The 21796-nt window shown below is 47.9% G+C and overlaps 1 protein-coding gene across 2 annotated transcripts in view; it reads right to left on the bottom strand.

The window, feature by feature from the left end:
* Positions 1-20731, bottom strand: part of RGS19 (regulator of G protein signaling 19) — a 57635-nt gene extending 36904 nt beyond the window's left edge. The window contains exon 1 of one of the 2 annotated variants that reach the window (XM_053394518.1): positions 20428-20731. The gene's annotated coding sequence lies outside the window, so the exon portion shown is untranslated. The remainder of the gene's footprint in view (positions 1-20427) is intronic. The other variant, XM_053394522.1, reaches the window with a different exon arrangement.
* Between the last annotated feature and the right edge of the window lie 1065 nt (positions 20732-21796).

Here is a 21796-nt window from a genome sequence, read left to right as displayed (position 1 = left end):
AGCACCGCAACCCTAGATTTGTTCGCGACTGGACTTAATTGTCAGGGGTCCTTTATCTTTACCTGTGTCCTAGGTTATCTCCAGGGATTCCTAACCATGTATACCCCTGCCTGGTCACTTCATTCCCACCGGAGAGTTGCTCTTAGTAGAGCTGTATGCACTGGAGCAGGCATAGGCAAACTCTGGCCCTCCAGATGTTTGGGACTACAATTTCCATCATCCGTAGCTGACAGGACCAGTGGATGATGGGAATTGTAGTCCCAAACATCTGGAGGGCCGGAGTTTGTCTATGCCTGCTCTGGGCCTTTGGTGTGGTAGCACCTGCCCTATGGAATGTGCTTCCAACAAGACAGTATTGAGCTCATGTCTTCTCCCAGGTGTTCACAGAAAGGCGATCCAGTTATGTTGATGCATCAAGCTGCTCTACAGAGGCAGAAGAGCCAGTGGCCAACTCACTGGCCGTCGCACTGTTGAGACCTTGAAGCAGAGCTCACTTATTCACATGCGTCCTGATCCGAGAGTCACTGCCACATGAGAGAAGCCCAGCCCCACAGGGAAAAAAGGCGGGTGTCAGAAATGGGTCAATTGTGGAGAAAAGAATTTTGAAGATCTCTTTGAAAGCACCCCTGTGGCTGCCAAGGTGGATCTTATTGTTGTCTGTTAGGAGTGCCCAAGAGCATTCAGCTTCTGAACAAATTCCCAGAAGCTCCAGATCACTTCGCCCCTTCGAAAAGCTGGTATCACAGCATCAAGAGCATCCGTTTTGCCAAATTCATTAAACTAAATAGCTTTAATTGGATTTGAAATAAATGTGCAATTCATTGTTCCTGCTTTGAATTTCACTGTGCCATTCCTGAGTGGGCAGTGCAAACCACTATTTTGAATAAAGCTATTTATAGGGTAAGGGACGTGGGTGGCGCTGTGGGTTAAACCAGAGCCTAGAACTTGCCAATCAGAAGGTCGGTGGTTCAAATCCCTGTGACAGGGTGAGCTCCCGTTGCTCGGTCCCTGCTCCTGCCAACCTAGCAGTTCGAAAGCACCTCAAAGTGTAAGTAGATAAATAGGTACCGCTCCGGTGGGAAGGTAAATGGCGTTTCTTTGCGCTGCTCTGGTTCGCCAGACGCGGCTTAGTCATGCTGGCCACATGACCTGGAAGCTGTACGCCGGCTCCCTCGGCCAGTAAAGCGAGATGAGCGCCACAACCCCAGAGCCAGCCACGACTGGACCTAATGGTCAGGGCTCCCTTTATCCTTTACCTATTTATAGAGTAGGGGGCGCTGAGAAGGAGTTTAAGAAACCAAAGGCGCATAAACAATTTGGGAACCACTGCTCTAGGTTAGGAAGGTTCAGGAAAAGAAACAAGGCAGTAGAATCGTGGTCCAGTTTCCTTTCAAAGCAGTGGGTAGGCCAGCCGGGCGAAGACGAAATGCATGCAGAAATCTGTTACGACGAATGTTTACTACAGGAAGAAGCAGTGACATTTGCGCAGATAATGTGGACATTACCCTCCCCTGGAATATTAAGACAAGGGCCGGCTCGGTTGCCTTCTTAGCGCATGAGGAGGAAATTCCTTTTTCAACAAGCCTTTTAAGCCGCGCTCTTTCCCCAGTTTGGAACTGTCTTTAAGGACGCAATTATGGAAATAAAAATGCAGCCCAAAGCAAGGCTGCCTTTCCAGAGTGCTGGGTTCAGTGGGTGCAGAATGCAGGTTAACCGGTGCGGGTCACAGAGATGGCATCAGGCAAAATCCTTCCTACATCCCTGAGCCAGATCATAGCTCCACATTCCCTGCATCTGGGATGGGGTGCGGCGGCTCTGCCAGTGGTTTTCAACCTTTTTGAGTCCACAGCACCCCTGACTTAACCACAATCTTTCTGTGGCTTCCTCATGGGAGCCACTCAGACCAGCGTTCCATTGCAGGACACGTGTAAATGGGGATTCCCCCCAACCCTGACCCTTTCTGCCCCTGCCCCGCCGGCTCCCCTGAATGTTCCTCAAGAGAAGGAAAAAGAGATATAACGCAGGAAAATATATAGGGGGTGCAAGTGATTCACTGGCCATTCCTCAAGGGATACTCAGAGTAGACCGACTGAAATTAATGGACAGGACTTGCAAGTTGCTTGGCATCATTTCTGTAATGAAAGCAACTAGTAAAAATAACAGTTCCAATAATTTCAATGGGACTTCTCTGATTAGGGCTTAGTTAGGTTAAACCCCACTGTGTCCAGGGTAGCTGTCTACCAGCTCCATCAGGTACGCAGGCTGAGACCCTCCCTGCCCGCAGACTGTCTTGCCAGAGTGGTGCATGCTCTGGTTATCTCCTGCTTGGACTACTGCAATGCGCTCTGCATGGGGCTACCTTTGAAGGTGACCCGGAAACTACAACTAATCCAGAATGCGGCAGCTAGACTGGTGACTGGGAGCAGCCGCCAAGACCACATTGAAAGACCTACATTGGCTCCCAGTATGTTTCCGAGCACAATTCAAAGTGTTGCTGCTGACCTTTAAAGCCCTAAACGGCCTCGGTCCAGTATACCTGAAGGAGCGTCTCCACCCCCATCGTTCTGCCCTAAAACTGAGGTCCAGCGCCGAGGGCCTTCTGGCGGTTCCCTCATTCCGAGAAGCTAAGTTACAGGGAACCAGGCAGAGGGCCTTCCCAGTAGTGGCACCTGCCCTGTGGAACGCCCTCCCACCAGATGTCAAAAAGAACAACTAACAGACTTTTAGAACAGAAAGGTAGCCGTGTTGGTCTGCCATAGTCAAAACAAATTTTTTTTTTCCTTCCAGTAGCACCTTAAAGACCAACTAAGTTAGTTCTTGGTATGAGCTTTCGTGTGCATGCACACTGTGTATCTGAAGAAGTGTGCATGCACACGAAAGCTCCTACCAAGAACTAACTTAGTTGGTCTTTAAGGTGCTACTGGAAGGAAAAAAATTTTTTGTTTAGACTTTTAGAAGACATCTGAAGGCAGCCCTGTTTAGGGAAGCTTTTAATGTCTTATGCATTACTGTATTTTAATATTTTGTTGGAAGCTGCCCAGAGTGGCTGGGGAAGCCCAGCCAGATGGGTGAGATATAAATATTTATTATTCTTATTCTTATTCTTATTCTTATTCTTATTAAAATCTGCATTGTTTATTGCATTTCTCCAAGGCATACAAGATGGTATTCATGGTTCTTCTCTTCCTCCTCAAGGAATCCACATGACAACCCTGTGTTGTAGATTAGGCTGAGAGGCAGGACCTGGAGTAGAGTCACCCAATGAGTGTCATGGCTGAGTTGGGATTTGTACCCTGGTCTCCCAGATCCTAGCCTGACACTCTACCAGGCATCCCCAACCTGCGGCCCTCCAGATGTTTTGGCCTACAACTCCCATAATCCCTAGCTAACAGGACCAGGTCAGGGATGATGGGAATTGTAGTCCAAAACATCTGGAGGGCCAAAGGTTGGGGCTGCCTGCTCCAACCACTAAACCACACTGGCTCTAGGTGACACCACTGGTTTTGTCACCAATCAAGATGACACCTTTTCACTAACGGAAGCTGATTATTTTTCTACTGAATCGTAATGGGAGTGGCTCAATTTTTTTTTAGCAGCGAGATTCGTTTGCATTTACAAAGACGCCATCTGTGTGTTTCCTTGTAAGCGGTAGTTCTTCCTGTTTAGCAAACTCAGCTTTGCAAATGAGTCTGCAAGGTATGGATGAGCCCACAAAAAATAAAAATAAAAAAATGTGCTACTGGCTGCCTGCCCACAAATAGTCATTTGTGACTTTCAAAGCTGCAGGGAGAGAACGACGCTTTTGTAACGTTTTTAATATATTTTTTTATTAATGAATGCTTAGAGGACATTGCCATTGGGCCAGCAGCTGTTTACAAGCCTGGGCAAACCTCTGATTGACAAGCAAGGTGGGCCATGCAAAATTTACAGAGGAAATGCACTGCATTTAAGCAGAAATATTTATCTTTTTAAAGACTACTTATGGCTCCTATCTCCTTCCAAACAACAATATCCCGTCCAGCAGACATGTGAGAAACAGAAGCCACCGTAACAGAGTGATGTAGTAGCTAGAAAGTTGGGATAGGCTCTGGGAACCGGGGCGGTCAAATGCAAACTTGGCCATGAAGCTCTCTCATCCATCCATATCTATCATCTATCTATCTATCTATCTATCTATCTATCTATCTATCTATCATCTATCTATCTATCTATCTCTACCTACCTACCTACCTACCTACCTACCTACCTACCTAATGTTCATAATGTACAAGGCAAACACATACATAAGTATATAAACCATGTGTCTGAAATAGTACAGGAGAACAATCCTGAAGCCATTTTGGCTCTCCCAAATTGACCTCAAATCTTTCTCTGCAAGGAGGAAGGAAATGGGGAAAGCTTTCAAATTGTCTTTGGACTGTAGGGGCTTACACCTCCCTGTAAATACCGTCTGGCAAGTATCTGTTAAGCTGAGCACACTATCAATATGCGCAAGAGATTCAGGAACTAAGTATTTACCATCTCCAAGGAATGGCCAGGCTACCCAGAAAAGGCAATCGGATAAGGCATTATCAGGTATCCTGGCAGACAGGAGAGAAACAACACACTCAAATTTCTGCTGGGGACCACCTCTTTCTGAGATGTATGTATGATGTTTTGGAGGGTGGTGGCGCTGTGGGTTAAACCACAGAGCCTAGAACTTGCCAATCAGAAGGTCGGCAGTTCGAATCCCTGCGACGGGGTGAGCTCGCGTTGCTCGGTCCCTGCTCCTGCCAACCTAGCAGTTCGAAAGAACGTCAAAGTGCAAGTAGATAAATAGGTACAGCTCTGGCAGGAAGGTAAACGGCGTTTCCGTGCGCTGCTCTGGTACACCAGAAGCGGCTTAGTCATGCTGGCCACATGACCCGGAAGCTGTACGCCGGCTCCCTCGGCCAATAAAGTGAGATGAGCACCGCAACCCCAGAGTCGGCCACGACTGGACCTTATGGTCAGGGGTCCCTTTACCTTTACCTTGAGCTACAGGGGAGGCAATTTCAAAAGTCTATATAAGAGCTTGCACACCAATGTTCTGGGTTCCTCTCCTCCCTCCCTGCGGGGTGTGTGTGTGTTTGTGTGTGAGCACCCTGTTGCAACAGTTTAATAAAGATCAGGCTTACTAGCTGCTTTGCTTCTCAATATTCTCTGGTCGGCCCCAGTTATTTTCTCCTGCCCACAGAGAACCTACATAAGGACTCTAGTATACGGGCTCTTGGGTACCCCATGAGGGAAAATGAGCAGTTTTTTCTTATAACAATCAACTCTCAGCCGAGCCTACCTGGCAGGGTTGCTGTGGAAATAAGACGGCGAGGAGAAACACGTAAGCCATCTTGGAGGAATAGCGGATAGAAATGGAATAATGTACATAAAGATGGCCTTCTCTTTCTGCTTGCAGGATTATGGAAAGGGGTTTCTAAATTTCTGGGGAGATAAGGTTAAGCCTTGGGATTGAATTCACATTCCTTTTCCTCCCACTTCAGCCACTCTGAAGTGCAGGTCCATCTGTCTCGGACGAGTCTTGTTCTGCGTCTCAGGAAGTACCCTGCAAGACAGCCGAATTCTCTTTGGAATCGGAAAACGCCACGCCATTCCTCACAGTCTCTACATGTGCTTTGCCAGAGCTGTTTCTCCATTTATCTGTGGCATTTGTATCCTTCCCCGTGGCTACCAATAGCTATGCTGCTGTTGGAGGCACCATGCCTATTATAAATGCCCGTTTCTGGGGGTCCCAGACGGGGAAATTAGGCCGTTGCCCCCAGGTCCTCCTTGAAGGCTCCCTATGAATATCTGGCTGGCTGCTTTGAGAACAGAATGCTGCACCTGATAAGCCTTTGGCAAATCCAATCTAGCTCTTTGTATACAGTGGTATCTCTGGTTGTGAATGGGATCCGTTCCAGAGGCCCGTTCACAACATGAAAGGAACGCAACCCACAGCGGCACGTTTGTGCACGCGCGAGTTGCGATTCGCCGCTTCTGCGCATGACGTCATTTTGTGCGTCTCTGCATGCGCAAGTGGTGAAACCCAGAAGTAACCCCTTCTGGGTCGCCGCGGGACGCAACCTGAAAAAACGTAACATGAAGCGGACATAACAAGAGGCATTACTGAGGTATGACTGTACAGTCATACCTCAGGTTACATGTGCTTCAAGTTGAGCACGTTTGAGTTGCGCTCCGCGGCAACCCGGAAGTAACAGAGCGCGTTACTTCCAGGTTTCGCCGCTCGCACACATGCTCAAAATGACGTCACACGCATGTGCGGAAGCGGCAAAACGCGACCCGTGCACGCGCAGACATGCCGTCACGGCTTACGTTGCGTTCAGGATGCGACTGGGGTCCGGAACAGATCCCGTTCGTATCCCGAGGTACCACTGTACTGTTAATCTGGTGAAAGAATCTAAAAAGCACCAGATAACTATACAGTGGTACCTCGGGTTACAGACGCTTCAGGTTACAGACTCAGCTAACCCAGAAATAGTACCTCGGGTTAAGAACTTTGCTTCAGGATGAGAACAGAAATCGTGCGGCGGCGGCACAGCAGCAGCAGGAGGCCCCATTAGCTAAAGAACAGTTTCAGGTTAAGAATGGACCTCCAGAACGAATTAAGTTCTTAACCCGAGGTACCACTGTACCCATTAAAATGCCTGGGATAATTCTTTTTTTTAAAAAAACACCCTTGTCTGGTACCTAAAACGCCAGCCTGGAGATGGCATTCCACAAACAGGCCACCACTGCTGAAGAGGTCTTCTCCGTAGCAATTAACTGCTCCTCACATCACTGACAGGGAAACTTGGGAGAAGGGTCTCCAGGAAGGATGTCTAGGTCCAAATTCAGAACATCAGAAAAGTACTGCTGGATCGAGCCATCAAGTCGCTCGCGTTGTTCTCACACAGGGGTAGGCAACCTAAGGCCGGAAATACCGGAAAGCGTTACTTCCGGGGTTTCGCCGCTCATGCACGCGCACCAAATCGCACCTTCAGGTTACGGTGCTCCAGGTTGCGGGCTTTCATGTTGCGAACGGGCCTCCGGAACGGATCCAGTTCGCAACCAGAGGTACCACTGTACAGTCATACCTCATGTTATGTCCGCTTTATGTAACGTTCTTTCAGGTTACGTCCCGCGGCGACCTGGAAGTACCGGAAAGGGTTACTTCTGGGTTTCGCCGCTCGCGCATAAGCGCAAAATGACGTCACACGCATGCGCAGAAGCAGCGAATCGCAACCCGCGCATGCGCTGACGAGCCGCTGCGGGTTGCGCTCTTTTCATGTTGCGAACGGGCCTCCGGAATGGATCCTGTTCGCAACCAGAGGTACCACTGTATAGTCCGGCCCCCCACAAGGTCTGAGGGACAGTGGACTGGCCCATGGCTGAAAATGGTTGCTGACCCGTTCTCACGGCATCTGCCTGTCTTGAGAGACAACGGAGTGTGCCTCCAGGGGTGAAGTCCAACTGCTGCATTAGTAGCACCCAAGAGACCTCCCTGTGGTGCAACCCTGGGCAGGGAGGTCTTGGGCTGCCCAGACCCCAGACAAAAAGACCCCCTCTCTCAGCCTCACTGACAGGGTCCAAAGGAAAGCAGAGCAAGACGTTTGGCACCAGCTTGGCTGCAGGAGTCGCTGGAAGGAGGTGGACAAGACGCCATCCAACCATCTTAGGGACTCCATTCCAGATTTGTGCAGGATTTACTCCTTAGTTTTTTCTTCTCCTGAAGATATCCCGCAAGGGAGTGGGTGTTTAGGATCAGAATTTCCCTTCTCTGCATCCCAGAAGACACCAAACAGATACAGGAGTGATCTGAGCTGGGTGGATAAAAATCAATGATTTTTAAATTTTAAAAAAAATCAATTTTTTTAAAATTTAACTCGGATTTTTAAAATAAAATGCTTTTGGAGGAAAAATCTTTCTAAAGATAGTTTTCTATTTAAGCAAAGCAAGAGCACCCAGACTTGCAAAAACACTGCTGGGGTGGGAAACACACATACACAAAAAAATGGAGGGTGTTTGGAGACATTTATCATAAATCCAAGGGTGAGAAATGTCTGTGTGTATACCTGTGTTGGAAGAATAATGATAATTTCTATTTAGGTTACATTATAGTCCAAAGGCTATCCATCAGGAAATAAGGATTTGTTTTAAGTTTTTCATGTTTTTGTTGTTGTTTTTTAAAAAAGTTTAACCACATCAGTTAACAAACATGGATACATATGCTACAATGTTATCGCTTTAGTTAAATAAATTGTGATTAAGGAAATGATTATTTTTTTCTCCTTCCAGTAAAGTACAGCAGAAAAGTTGTCCAAATATAGACAGTTAACTTATTAAACCTCACAATAATTTCATAATTATCGGTCTATGTATTTCTGATTGCGTAACCAAATCGGTGATTTTTGATATAACTGTAAAAACTACGCTGAAAATTTATTATTCCAAAAATGAAACCTTCCGCTGGTTGTGAATATTAAGATTATACCAGCAAGAATGATTCTTTCTGCAAAAAAAAAATAAAAAAATAAAAATGATTTAAATCAAGTCTTACTGACTAGTGATTTAAATCCTGATTTAAATAGATTTGATTTAAATCAAATCCACCCTGGATCTGAACGTCACAGAACTCTTCCGAGTGGTGATTCTCAGCCGTTGGTATTCAAAGGCATAATGACTCCAACAGTGGCGGCAGAAAGTAGCCTTCCCTTCCATGAATTTGTCCAATCTGCCTTTAACGCCATCACTGTGGCAGGGAGTTCCACAGTCTAACAAGGCATGGCCAAAGCCCTTTCTTTTATCTGTCCTGGATCTCCCAGCATTCAGCTTCATTGGACGCCCTCGACTATTATAAGACAGGGAGAAAATGTCTCCATTCCTCTGCTAAAAATGGTTTTCAGCTTTTTTTAACCTCTGTGCCGGGTTTTGGTCTTATTTCTGTTTGTATTATTCACAACTGCTTTTTTTCAGTTTCGGTTTCTTCTTGTACTTACAGAGGTTTCTAACCTCCTACGCTGCGTGCACATAAATACGTCCCCTTCCCACAACACCCAAAACCAGTTTTTTCCACGAAAGAATACAAGGGCTCCCTTGAGTGTTATATCTCTATAATCCTTCCGGGCCTTAAGATTTACATCGGCCAAGTACTGTTGCACAAAAAGCATATTTATAGAGGTACGGACAACGTAGGGGCAGATAAGCACCTATTAATCACTACTTAAAGCTCCATCAAAGACAGCTTAAGAAGAGTCAATAGCTATTTAATCAGCATTTCCCTTAGACAAAATGGAATGTGTTTCCTAACCCCCCTTTTGAAAAGCATTCCTGAGCAGTGCAGTGGAAAGGCTTTGCTGAGAGACAGGAAAGGATGTGAGAGCCAAAGGGCATTTATCTGTTGCAAGGAGAAGGTTGCTCATGCGCTTTCTGCCAAGGTGCCCTAACGTGCCAGAAAGAAGTCTAAATTCAGCATGCAATATAAATTATGCAAAGCACTAAAAATAATGCTCCTTCGACATGCTTGGAGATTTTATTTTCTTTAAAGTTGTTCCCAATTCTACACCAGCAATGGACTTGGAAAGGCTGGAAGAATTTGATGCCAGCTCCGAAAGTTTGGCATCTAATAATTTTAATATAATCATCAGTTGGCAGAGCATGAGACTCTTAACCTCAGGGTTGGTTGGGGGTTCGAGTCCCATGCTGGGCAAAAGATTCCTGCATTGCAATGGGTTGGACTAGATGACTCTCATGGTCCCTTTCCAATTCTAGGTTTCTGTAAGCACAGAAACTGCTTTCGGAAAAACAAAGAATTTTAATTTTACCTTCCGAAAATGTCAGGCAATGCTTAATAACCGAAGAAAATAAAAACAAAAGCAATATATAATTTAACTGCAAGTACTTGGCAAACATTTCTAATGATTTCTATGCCACTTTGCACACATTTTACCGTATTTACGCGAATCTGATGCTCCAGCAAATCTAAGGCGCACCTCAACTTTCAAAACAAAATTTTTCATTTGCTGGTGAATGTAAATGCACAATCAAATCTAATGGCGCACCTGGATTTTTGTGACGTAATTTGGCCAAAAAAAGGTGCACGTTACATTTGAGTGAATGCGTTACTTACCAAGCAAAACTAAATTATGTTAACTTAACCAAAGTATCTTTTGAATTCCAAGGTCATATCACAACTTTTTAGCACACCTCGTTCTTGGAAATTGGAAAATTCAACACGGCCTAACTTCTCATCTTTCTCCATCGCTCCACACCTTCCTAAGGTGCTGATTCAATAGCACAGCACACATTTCCTCTTTCGCTCTCACAACTGCGGTGCTTTGTGTACACAGTGCCGCACTTTGGCTCCCCACGTTTTCCACATGCACAATCGTGGAAATTGCCTCGCTGACCGTTTCTGTTTTGACCAGGGCTCTCTGCTCCCAACAGCTGCCAGCGAAACGCCCCAGAGGAAAAAAAGGGAGGCGAGAAAGCACACAACCTGCCTTGCCCCCAAATTTTGTGCCATTCAGCGAGACACAACCCCTGTGCATGGAATTTCCACTTTGGCTATCAAGGAGGAGACAAGATTTCAAGACTGCAGTCTTGACCGTTCCCATTTTGCGAACGCATGCCTTCGGACATCTCCTAGTTATGCACCTGAAAATGCCTTGAGAACACAAGTAAGGAAAAGCAGCAGAAAGAGTTGAGAGTGGGACAGCAAATCCCTTTCAAGTCTCTGGTTACAACCTCTTTTTTATTTTTATTATATTTTTTGAGACTGCCCAGAGGCCGAAAAGTTGACCAGACAAGAGGATGCTCTCTCCTAATATTTGGCGGATCACTTTCACAGGCAGACAAAACCATCCGAGAGAGACAAATATTTCCTTATATCCTTTGCAAGCACTCTAAGATAGATGTGTGTGCGTGCGTGCGTGTGTCTATATATCTATATCTATATTATATATATATATGCGCAGTGGTACCTCGGGCTACGCTTCAGGTTACATACGCTTCAGGTTACAGACTCTGCTAACCCAGAAATAGTGCCTCAGGTTAAGAACTTTGCTTCCGGATGAGAACAGAAATCGCACGACTGCAGCGCAGCAGCAGCAGGAGGCCCCATTAGCTAAAGTGGTGCTTCAGGTTAACAACAGTTTCAGGTTAAGAATGGACCTCCGGAACTAATTAAGTACTTAACCTGAGGTACCACTGTGTATGTATGTATATACGTATGTATGTATGTATGTATGTATGTGTATATATATATATATATATATATATATATATATATATATATATATACACACACACCTGAGAAAAATTTTAAGATCATAAAATACAGAACAAATGACAAACTATCAAATTAATTCTCCAAAAACGCTTGGCAAAACAAATAATTTTTCAGCAGACGACAAACAACCAGAATTGTAGGTGCCTGTCTGATTTTAATAGGAACACTACTTAATAATAATAATAATAATAATAATAATAATAATAATAATATATTTATACCCCACCCATCTGGTTGGGTTTCCCCAGCCACTCTGGGCGGCTCCCAACAGAATATTAAAAACATGATAAAACATCAAACATTAAAAACTCCCCTAGACAGGCTGCCTTCAGATGTCTTCTAAAAGTCAGATAGTTATTTCCTTGACATCTGAAGGGTGCCACTACCGAGAAGGCCTGGTTCCCTGTAATTTCACTTCTCGCAATGAGGGAACCGCCAGAAGGCCCTCGGAGCTGGATTTCAAATAACTGTGCTAAAAGCCTCACGTCACAAAGAAATGATACGAAAGTGAATTAACTGTGGAACAACCAGGAAGGCTTCTTCAGGTGATCAGACAGGAGTATATGGAAGAGGATGGACCTTGTTACAAACATCATGGCAGTGAGACGGTGCGGCATAGCGGTTAGAGTGACAGACTGGAACCTGGGTTCAGATCCCCACTTGGCCACGAAGCTCAACATGTGACTTCGGTTTAGTTGCTGCCTCTCAGCCTAACCTACCTCACAGGATCTTTGTGGGAATTAAATGAGGAGAGGGAGAACCGTGTATGCTCCTTGGAGGGGGGAAAAGTAGAATATAAATGCAATAAATATAAAAGAAACACCGTGGTGCATCTGCAGCAGCCCAGCAAGACACCTTCCTCTGCCCCAGCTGCAACAAAACATGTCTCTCCCCTATCAGTCTCTATAGCCACAGCAGGCGCTGCAACTCCCCAACGGCTAGACTCCCCCCCCCCCCGATGGCACGCTCTTCCACTGTCTCTCCCGAGATAGACAGATGCCGAAAAACCAAATACAGTGGTACCTTGGTTTTCGAACAGCTTAGTTCATGAACAACTTTGAACCTGAACGCTGCAAAACCGGAAGTAGGTGTTCCGGTTTTCGAACTTTTTTTGGGAAGCCGAAAATGCTCCGTTTTGAGTCCCCCTGTGTTTCCTGTTGCGCTGCTAATCTGCGTCCATCCCCCAGCCCCATTGCAATTCAAGCCTTCCTTTTCCGATTGCAGTGTTCTGAGGTGATATTTGGAGCTTATATTTGGTGCTTTTGTTTTTGCTATTTATTTTGCGTTTTTTTGTTTTGAGGCTTTTTCAGTTAATCTGTTTTTGTTACTGTGTGGATCCCAGTTCAGATACTGACTGATTGATTGACTGCAGAAATGGATAAAAGCCCCCCCCATCCAAACAATGACTATCATCAGTGCAGGTAAGATTTCTTTAAAAAATTATCCTCTACAATACTGTTTTATTTATTTTATAGTACAGTACATTGATTACTGCTTTCATTTTATGGATCGATGGTATCATTAGATAGTAAAATTCATGTTAAATTGCCGTTTTAGGGGTTGTTTTTAAAAGTCTATAACAGATTAATCCGTTTTGCATTACTTTTTCAAAGCATGTATTGGTTTTGGAACGCTCTGGTTTCGGAACGGACTAAGTTTGAGAACCAAGGTACCACTGTAAAATAAATGCAACAATTTTTCAAGCACAAGGGGAACTCCAGATCTACGCCATCTGGCCAGCGGAGTTCAAGGAACCCTAGGTGTCCGGGAAACAAGGAGATCTGGTCTGTTTTGGTGTGTGCGGATACGGTACTGAGTCTGGAGGGGAAATGAAGAGTAGCCAAACATCAGAATCTGCCAGCGGCCTCTTTAAACAACCTGATGTCTGCCAAGGTCTCTTGGAAGGCTCTGCAGAGCTGCTTAAGGAAAACTGTTTCCTTCCCAGACAGGTTCACGGTTCCCTAGAGGAGACTCACCTTCACCCCCAATCATACAACATCTACAGGCTGCAGCGACCGTGACAGGAGCCACTGTGGCACGTTCCGGGGAATGTGCTTCTTCCCATCGCCGTATGCACCGAAAAGTGCTTTCCAGTATTTCTGCAAGGTTTCAGGTAGTCCTTATCTAGCAGGAGCCAATTCACCTCTTCCACCTAGAAGTCTGTGAGCCCAGGAAACTGGAGGGAGGGGGAAAGCAGGTCCCCCTTTCTCCTTCAATTTTCCCAACTAAGAAAAAAAAAATAGGGAAATTTGGGTGAGCACTGGCAGGGGCTGAACAGCTACGTTTACGTTCTCTGAATGAATGAAATGCTTTTTAAGGCAAGACTTTACTGAAGTGTGGTATGAAGATTCAACCGCCAATGTCTTTTGTGCTTTATAGATACACTTGCAGATTTGGAAAGGACCCCCCCCCCGCAAAAGTTCATCTAGTCCAACCCCCTGCAATGCAGGAATGTTTTGCCCAGGGCGGGGATCGAACCCATGTCCTTGAGATTAAGGATCTCTTGCTCTACCGACTGAGCTATCCTGGATTTTCCTTTTGTACTTTTATGTTGTGAACTGCCCAGGGAATGATGATGATGATGATATTGATGATGACGATGGAAGCGACAATGCTACTAAACACCAGCTGCATTAACCACTGTGCTGCAGCCCTTTGTGTAGCTCAGTCACAGAAAAGCTGCACCCCTACATCTCACTGAACCCCTACACTGGCTTCATGTCCCCTTAGCCTTAATTCTAATAATAATAATAAATTTTATTTATACCCCGTCCTCCCCAGCCAGAGCCGGGCTCAGGGCAGCTAACACTGTTAAAATTACAGTAAAAACATAATGGGGGGGGGGGGAATACAGGTTAAAATGCAATTTAAAATGAGCCTCATTTTAAAAGTAGCCCATAGATCAAAACCATAAGGGGAGGGTAACATAAGGGCCAGACTGAGTCCAAACCAAAGGCCAAGTGGTCTTGCTCTGTCTTGCAGGCCCTGTGGAAAGATGTCAAGTCCCGCAGGGCCCTAGTCTCTTGTGACAGAGCGTTCCACCAAGTCGGGGCCAGTGCTGAAAAGGCCCTGGCCCTAGTTGAGACCAATCTAACCACCTTGCAACCTCCAAAATGTTGTCATTTGTGGACCTTAAGGTCCTCCGCGGGGCATACCAGGAGACGCGGTCCCATAGGTACGTGGGTCCTAGGCCTCGTCCTCCATTTCTCTCTCCATCCTTACATCCCAAGAGCCACTCTTCCTATAAAGCTTTTGGCACAGCCCCTTAGTCCTCACTAGGGACAGCATGCTGGAGAATTCAAACAGGAATGGAAACAGGGGTGCAATCTGCCATAGCCGGCATACCCGTCCCATGTCCAGAGTAGAAATCCACCTGGACAATATGATCAGGATTTGCTGTTGTCCCAGTTGCTTTCAGTTGGCAAACAGTCACGTTCGCCTCCCACCTGCTTTTGCAAATGAATGGGGTGGGATAACGTAACTTATCCGAATTACACAGTTTTGCCAAGGCAGATAAAATGAGACAAAAAGTGATGTTTATGGAAGAAGGTGAACCGCAGCAGAATGGAAACAGTGCTGCATGCTATGAGTACAGGGCATTACAGAAACGAAGCCTAAGTAAGTGTAAATGAACAGGATACATATCTTTCCCATTCACCCTTCTCTCTTCCATCCCCTTCCCTTTAGGCTCCCCAAAGCCAGGTCTTCAATTGTAGGCTCTCTGGGGCAGGGACCTGCCTTTTAAACAATCTTGCACAGAAACAACTTTTCTATCAAAAGAAAAGAAGGGAATAATCTCTCTCTCTCAAAAACAAAATTAACTCATCGCTCAAAATAATGCGGGACGCGGGTGGCGCTGTGGTCTAAACCACTGAGCCTCTTGGGCTTGCCAATCAGAAGGTCGGCGGTTCGAATCCCTGCGACGGGGTGAGCTCCCGTTGTTCGGTCCCTGCTCCTGCCAACCTAGCAGTTTGAGAGCACGCCAAAAGTGCAAGTAGATAAATAGGTACCGCTCCGGCGGGAAGGTAAATGGTGTTTCCGTGCGCTGCTCTGGTTTGCCAGAAGCAGCTTAGTCATGCTGGCCACATGACCCGGAAGCTGTACGCCGGCTCCCTCGGCCTGTAAAGTGAGATGAGCGCCGCAACCCCAGAGTTGTTCATGACTGGACTTAACTGTCAGGGGTCCTTTACCTTTACCAAAATAATGCATCATACTGTTGACTCATGTTCAGCTTGTGGTCCACCAAGACCCCTAGATCCTTTTCACATGTACTACCAGCAAGCCAGGTGTCCCCCATCTTATATTTGTGCAGCTGGTTCTTCCTGCCTAAGTGCAGAACCTGACATTTGTCCCTGTTTAAATTCATTTTGTTAGCTGGGGAAAACTCCTGCTGCAATCCTGCAGAGCCACTGCCAGCCAGTGGAGTGTGGACCATAGTTAGCTAAATGGGTCAGCATCAAGCAGCTCCCAATAATCGATTTATTTTAATTTATTTCGTAACATTGACTGACTACTTGATTGCAAAAAACAAAACAAAACCTCAAAGCAGTTTGCAAAAAACGATTAAAACGAATAAAATCACCAATAAGAAGAATGCGCACACAAAAACGTTTGTGTTGACCTTTAAAGCCCTAAACGGCCTCGGCCCAGTATACCTGAAGGAGCGTCTCCACCCCCATCATTCTGCCCAGGCACCAAGGTCCAGTGCCGAGGGCCTTCTGGCGGTTCCCTCATTGCAAGAAGCAAAGCTACAGGGAACCAGGCAGAGGGCCTTCTCGGTAGTGGCGCCCTCCTTTGGAACGCCCTCTCATCAGATGTCAAAGAGATAAACAATTACCTGACATTCAGAAGACATCTTAAGGCAGCCCTGTTCAGGGAAGTTTTTAATGTGTGACATCTTAGTGTATTTTTGGTCTTTGTGGAAGCCACCCAGAGTGCCTGGGGAAACCCAGCCACATGGGCAGGGTACAAATAATAAATTATCATCCTTATTATTTGTAGCAGCTGCCGAGAAAAGTACGGTGAATGCACCTGCCTTTATATCAACAGGCAGGGAGTTCCAAAGTTCTGCCACACCAAAAGCCTTAATTCATACAAATGCAAAAAGGGTTTGCAGCTGCCTTCGCCAACTTGCCGCACCCTCTCCCAGGTGTTTTGGAGTGCAACTGGCTGATGCTACTGGGAGCTGTAGTACAAAATATCTGGGTGCTGCCATGTTGAGGAAGATAGTCTGGAGAATTAGAGGCCTGCAGGAGCCAATCTGAGAGGGTGGGCTGGATGGGTATTAGTTTCTCAAGGGGTCTTGCCATGACCTCTGGGGTTCCCTTCCACATTTGGGTGCTGGGCATGCACAGAGACACCTGCATGTCGCACAGGTCCCCTGCTGGGGGGCAGACACCACCTGCCTGGCAAATTGTGCCACCGCCTTCTCCTTCGTCGGCACTAGCTGAGAGCAGCTTAGGCTCCAAGCAGCGAGTGTGGGAGTCCTTTTTCTAAATTTGTGGTTTTATAAATGATCTTTTAATTGACTCTCGCATCTTTCCCATTTTGACGTTTCTTCGTTTTGCAAAACCGCAGCTGCGCGTCGCCCGTGCCAGGAAAGCAAAACAAAAGGAGGGAGCCACCGCCGTTGTTGTTTTTGCAATCTGAACGGCCCCCCCATCCAGATCGAGAGGTACAGCCACTGGGCTTAAGATATCCCCAAAGTGCGCTGGATGAGACAAATCGCAATTCACACAGGCACTTGGAAGTGCATGCTGCACCCATTTCCACCAATTCCTCCTGAATTCAACAACAAAAAAGTTACAGAAAAACAGAAAGATGCCTTAGGCAGAGACCACTGGTCTGCCCGACCTCTCTGACTGGCAGAAAGACGTTTCCTCATCTTTAACTGGAGATATTTGTTGTTAATTGCATTTGCATCTCACGTTTTCCTGCCAAGCAGTTCATGGTGGCAAACATGCTACTATCCCTACTCATTTAATCCCTACAACAGGCCTGCGAGGTCGGTTAGACTGAGAGGCAGCGACTTCAGCATTTCAAAATTTGCCAGGGGCATTTTGCACCCGGGACGTGGGTGGCGCTGTGGATCAAACCACAAAGCCTAGGACTTGCCGATCAGAAGGTCGGCGGTTCGAATCCCCGCGACGGGGTGAGCTCCCGTTGTTCGGTCCCTGCTCCTGCCAACCTAGCAGTGCGAAAGCACGTCAAAGTGCAAGTAGATAAGTACCGCTTTATAGCGGGAAGGTAAATGGCATTTCCGTGCACTGCTCTGGTTCGCCAGAAGTGGCTTAGTCATGCTGGCCACATGACCCAGAAGCTGTCTGTGGACAAACGCCGGCTCCCTTGACCAATAAAGCGAGATGAGCGCCGCAACCCCAGAGTCGGTCACAACTGGACCTAATGGTCAGGGGTCCCTTTACCTTTACGGCCACCTGTGACCAAGTGAAGATGCCTGGGTGCTAAGAACGGTGACTGAAATCTCCACCATCTGGAGGTACGTGCCCGGGCATCCTCGAACCAAACGTGACTGTTCTCACACACTAACAACACACCCTATGGAATCCCACCCATCATATTTTATCTGCACAATCAGAACGAATTCCAGGAACCAAAAACTTGCGTTGAAACATACGACTTTTGAGCTGCCCGGCACCAAAATGGCAACAAGGCGTTCTGTTTGGGCGACTATAACCCTGGTTTAAGGAGCCATTTGGCGCCTAAGCTTATATATCTGAGTTTCTAACGAGGAGTGACCAGCTCCCAAGGTCACCCAGTGAGTTTCGAGACCAAGTGGGGATTCAAACCCTGGCCTCCCAAGGACCTAGTCCGACACTCTGACCACTAGACCACACTGCCTCTCAAAGTCAGAGAGGAGGCAGTATCGACAAAGATTGAACATTCTGCAGGAAACTCAGCGTTCTACCAGGAGGACAGCATAACCAAACCAAGACCTGGGTTCAAATCCTGACCCATTCACAAAGCTCAATGGGTCAGCCACTGCCTCTGATCCTTAACTACCCCACAGGATTGGATGAGGAAAGGGAGAACCATGTCAGATAAAAAAGCAATAAAATGAATATAAAAATCCAAGCCAGGCTTCAGATCCCTCCCTAGCCTTTGAGCTCTTTCGCACCCTTTGCTTCTCCTTTTTTCCCCTTTCCAAAATCTGCAACGCGGGAGCTAGGGATGACCTCCATCACAGGGCTGTCATGAGATCGAATCCGAGCACGGCCAAAATTACGCATATCGCCACGGTACTTTCAGCCAGGCAGCCGTTAAAAAACAAACAAAACACGTCCCTTGTAACTGAAGCAGATCCCTCTGGCTCCTCCTGTCCAGTGGCCCGTCTATTCTAACTGGCAGCTGTCCTTCACCAAGGTACAGATCTCCTGCCCCCATTTCTCGGGATGCCTCCGCCACGGGTTCAGCTGGGATTTCTGCATGCGAGAGAGAGCATGGATGCCGGAGAAGAGCCACCACTAGACTGGGCTTTCGAAGGTAATGCGGTGGGGGTGCCATGCAAAACGCACTTCCCTTCCTTAGGCGAGGCCGGGTTTCCTCTCCGCTGGGAAGCCCCGGAATTAAAAGACAGGGAAATCCCACACCCGAATACCCCCCCCCACGTCCTATTTCCTTGCTCCAGAAAAGGGGGAGATCTCTGCTGCGGGCTGTCTCTCTCGGTGCAAAAGCAGGGGTTCCCCTTGCTCCGGCAGAGGATGCCAGCTCTACAGGGTGGGGCTGAAAAATGGGGAGGGGGGGGAGAGGAATTGGAGAGAGGGAAAGAGAGGATATTTGCAGGGAGGAAGAGGTGGAGGAGGGGAAACCCCCACCGCAGACTCTGGAAAGGGAAAACCCCTGCGTCTCCCTTCCCTCCACCGTCGGGCGGCGGGGGGGCCCCGAGGATGCAGCAGAGCGGGCGGGGTGGGGGAACACTCTTGCAATGCAGACAGGCATGCATGCAAGCTAGGAAGGGACTGCAGCCCAGCCGGGTTGCTGGGAGCGCCCTCTTGAAGGAGCTTTCCAACGCAACCCTGATTTTTTTTAATGCACATATATATATAAATAAAATATATATAAATGCATATATATATATATGCGCGCGCGCGCGCACACACACACACATATATATGCATGCATTAATTTATATTGCTCCGAGCAACTCGTGCAAGGGCTGACGGGCATCACTCGCCACGCGACACGCCCGGCAAATCCCCGGGTCACGGAGGAGGAAGCCGGAGGGCGCGCGCCAGCCTCCTGCCCTGGCTGCTCCTTCCAAAAGGGAAGCCCCCACCCCACCCGGAGCTGGCAACCGAATGCGTTGCAAGCGAGGCAAACTCCTATTCCGGATCCCCTTCCGAGCAAAAGCCACGCATAGAGAAGGCTCCCTCGCGCGCTCTCTCAAACCACCGCACATGGCTTTCATTTTAAAAGCAAAGGGCCATAAGGCGGGTGTTATTTTTTTTTAAATGTAATGTGCCCCCCCACCCCAGCGGACGGGGTGTGAGGAGAGAGAGAGAGAGACCCTCGCTCAATTGGCAAAACGGGACGCGGCCACCCCCCCCCCCCCCACACACACACTCCAAATCCACAAGCTTTGCCTGCCTCCCTCCCAAGTCCAGCAATTTGCAGGCACGAAGCAGCTGGGGTGTCTGTGTGCGTGTTGGCTTATTTCTTCCCCTCCGCCCCCACCCTGGCTGCCCATCTCCTCCCAGTCCATTGCAACTGGATCTCTCTGCCCCCCCCCCCCGTGGCACACTTGATGCATTTATGAAGACGGGAGGGAGAAAGAGGCTCTCTCGTTTCCCCGCGCGGCAGTTTCAGGAAAGCCGTTTTTCGTCTCTCTTTTTTTTTGCAACGCGATGCAAAGACAGGAAGAGGACCGGGGAGGGGCGGAGGGGCTTTTCCTCTCTCTCTCTCTCTCTCTTTTGCAAGGTCTGGTCCGATCCCGCTCTTTCCCTCCCCTCCTCCAAGGAAACACCCCCCTCCTCTGCCCCCCCACCCCCGGCCCGATCGCTTCCCTTTTGCACCCGCGCCGAGGACCAGGGAGAGTGGATGCTGGTCTGTCTTTCCGTAGATAAGAGAATATATATTTTTTGCAAAAAAAAAGGAGAGTGGGGGTTACTCACGTTCTGTGCATCCGAGGCCCCTGCAGCCTCCCCCAGCCGGCTGGAGCACATCCGTGCCTTCCTGCCTTGCTTGCCTTCCAACCCCCCCCCCCGGGCCGCTTCTTCCTCGCCTCTTATTTTAAAGCTCCGGAATCGACACCCTTTGAGGAAAGGGAGGGGGAGGGAAGGAGGCGAAGAGAGAATTGGAAAGCAAGCTTTGAAGAAGAAAAAAAATACTGGCTGGCAGGGTCTCCACTGCGCACGCGTCCCCCAGCCCCAGCGATTGACTTCCTAAAGCAACTGCTGTTTTGCACTTCCTCGCGTCAAGAGCGAACCAACCAGCCCCCTTCCCGCTCCTCTCTCTCTCGTTCTCTCTCTCGCTCGCTCTCCACCTCCCTCTTCCCGGGACCGGGCAGTAGGGATTGCCAGCCCACCCCCAGCTCATGCACACGCATGCATGCGCACATGCACACCTTTTCCCGGGTGCATGCATGCGTTGCAAAACCCAGCGCCTGCTGCTGCACCGTGCAAAGGAACCGCTCAAGCAGCAGAGAGAGAGAGAGAGAGGCTTGCAAATGGGAGACAGAAAATCGAACCTGCTCGCCATCTGCATTGCATCCGCCGACGGCGCAAGTTGCAGAGCGGAGTAGTATTTTGGGGGGTGGGTGGGGGTGTTTTTAAGGGCTTCGCACGTGAAAAAGTTCAGGCTGCGCTCCGTTTTGCGCGCTCCTTCGCCGGATCGAAGGCTTCGCCACGCGCTTTTCTTTGAACCGCTTTGATTATTGTTAGCGTTATTTTTGCTGGAGTTTAATCTGGGCTAGGATTCGGATTCAGGGCAGAGCGCAGCGGAAAGGAATGGGGAGGTGTGGAGTGGCAGGAGTGCCTCTGAGCATGTGCAGAGCGCCCTTCCTTCGCCGTTTGGATAGCGCGAAAGCCGGGTGGTAGCCAGCCTGACGCTCCCGGTGGGTCAGGTCCGAAGGGGGAACTCGAATAGGTGGCTTCCCAGGCCTCTCACCTGCCGCCCAGGTGAGCGGATGCGGGAGTCACTGCGCATCTGCTCCCTTTCTTCCAGGAAATGCTGGAGAGCGCCGTTATTGCATTGATAGCTCACCCTTTTCTCCAAGGAGCAAATGTGACTTGCAGGATTTTTAACACATTAATCGCACAACAGCCCTGTAAGGTAGGCAAGGCTGAGAAACAGTGACTGGCCGAAGGGCTATTTCTGCAAAATCATAAAATAACAGGCTACCATAACTTCTCTATTAAAAGCACACTCAAGATTATAATTGCTGCTGCTCTGAATTCATAATCATTGCTTTTGTGTCATAATAATAGTAAGCGATTTCCGGTATCTGCACGTGTGCAAACGCAGTTTTTGGCACCGTTTGGC

Source organism: Podarcis raffonei, chromosome 6, assembly GCF_027172205.1.
Source record: "Podarcis raffonei isolate rPodRaf1 chromosome 6, rPodRaf1.pri, whole genome shotgun sequence".
In the NCBI taxonomy this organism is placed as follows: Eukaryota; Metazoa; Chordata; class Lepidosauria; order Squamata; family Lacertidae; genus Podarcis; species Podarcis raffonei.
This window is presented reverse-complemented; position numbering and strand designations above follow the sequence as displayed.